The sequence below is a fragment of the Panulirus ornatus genome, chromosome 43 (assembly GCF_036320965.1).
Source record: "Panulirus ornatus isolate Po-2019 chromosome 43, ASM3632096v1, whole genome shotgun sequence".
Classification (NCBI taxonomy): Eukaryota; Metazoa; Arthropoda; class Malacostraca; order Decapoda; family Palinuridae; genus Panulirus; species Panulirus ornatus.
The window spans coordinates 1,441,114-1,443,431 of record NC_092266.1 but is presented as its reverse complement, the minus strand read 5'-3'; positions in this window follow the sequence as shown (position 1 = coordinate 1,443,431).

Genomic DNA, 2,318 nt, shown 5'->3' with positions numbered 1-2,318 from the left:
AACAATTCATTTTATATATATATATATATATATATATATATATATATATATATATATATATATATATATATATATATATATATATATATATATATATATATATATATATATATATATATATATATATATATATATATATATAAATATATATATATATATATATATATATATATATATATATATATATATATATATATGTATATATATATATATATATATATATATATATATATATATATATATATATATATATATATATATATATATATATATATAAGTAACGTAAGTAACGTAAGGGTAAGAGAGATGTGTGGAAATAAAAAGAGCGTGGTTGAGAGAGCAGAAGAGGGTGTTTTGAAATGGTTTGGGCACATGGAGAGAATGAGTGAGGAAAGATTGACCAAGAGGATATATGTGTCGGAGGTGGAGGGAACGAGGAGAAGAGGGAGACCAAATTGGAGGTGGAAAGATGGAGTGAAAAAGATTTTGTGTGATCGGGGCCTGAACATGCAGGAGGGTGAAAGGAGGGCAAGGAATAGAGTGAATTGGAGCGATGTGGTATACAGGGTTTGACGTGCTGTCAGTGGATTGAATCAAGGCATGTGAAGCGTCTGGGGTAAACCATGGAAAGCTGTGTAGGTATGTATATTTGCGTGTGTGGACGTGTGTATGTACATGTGTATGGGGGGGGGGGGGGTTGGGCCATTTCTTTCGTCTGTTTCCTTGCGCTACCTCGCAAACGCGGGAGACAGCGACAAAGTATAAAAAAAAAAAAAAAAAAAAAAAAAAAAAATATATATATATATATATATATATATATATATATATATATATATATATATATATATATATATATATATATATATATATATATATATATATATATATATATATATATATATATATATTTTCTTTTTTTTTTTTTCTTTTCGTTCAAACTATTAGCCATTTCCCGTGTTAGAGAGAAAGCGTTAAGAACAGAGGACTGGGCCTTTAAGGGAATATCCTCACCTGGCCCCCTTCTTTGTCCCTTCTTTTGGAAAATTAAAAAAAAAAAAAACGAGAGGGGAGGATTTCCAGCCCCCCGCTCCCTCCCCTTTTAGTCGCCTTGTACGACACGTAGGGAGTACGTGGGAATTATTCTTTCTCCCCTATCCCCAGGGATAAATATATATATATATATATTTATATATATATATATATATATATATATATATATATATATATATATATATATATATATATATGTATATATAATATATATATATATATATATATATATATATATATATATATATATATATATATATATATATATATATATATATATATATATTTACTGTTCAAGGGCAGTGATTATGGCGGAGAATTCAGTTTGTAGTGAGGATACCCAATTGTATATTGTAAATATCATATTTTAATCGAAGTGTGTCAGGTAGTGAAGATAAAGAATTAGAGATAAACTCTGTGGTCGGGATTTCTACCAGATGAGAAGCCGTAAATATGGCGGACAATTCAGTTAGTAGTGAAGATGCCCAGTTTTATATTGTATATATCATATTCAAATCTAAGGGTGTCAAGTAGTGACGATGGAGAGTTAGAGATAATCAAACTTTATGGCAGTGATATCTACCAGCTCAAGAGCAGTAAATATGGCGGGTGATTCTGTTTGTAGTGAAGATACCCAATTGTATATTGTGTATATTTTCTAATCTGTCGAGTAGGGAAGATAAAGAATATGTAATAAACCCTATGGTCGTGATTTCTGCCAACTCAAGAGCAGTAAATATCGCGGGCAATTCAGTTTTCAATGATGCCCAATTGTGTATTATATTTATCATATAATGCAATTGTGTCAAATAATGAAGATAAAGAATGAGAGATAAACTCTATGGCCGTGATTTGTACCAGCTCAAGTGCATTAGATATGGTGGACAATTCAGTTTTAGTGAAGATGCCCAATTGTACATTGTATGTATCATATTCTAATCTAAGTGTGTCAAGTACTGAAGATAAAGCACTAGAGATAATTCAATTCTATGACCGTGATTTCTACCAGATGAGAAGCCGTAAATATGGCTACTATTCAGTTTGTTTTGAAAATACCCAATTGTATATTTGTATATTTCTATCAGCTCAAGAGCAGTAAATATGGCGGACAATTTAGTTTGCAGTTAAGATAAAAAATTAGACATAAGCTCTATGGCCGTGATTTTTACCAGTTCAAGAGCAATAAAGATATGGGACAGTTCAGTTTGTAGTGAAGATGCCTTACTTTGTATTGTATATATCATATTCCAAACTAAGGTTGGCAAGTA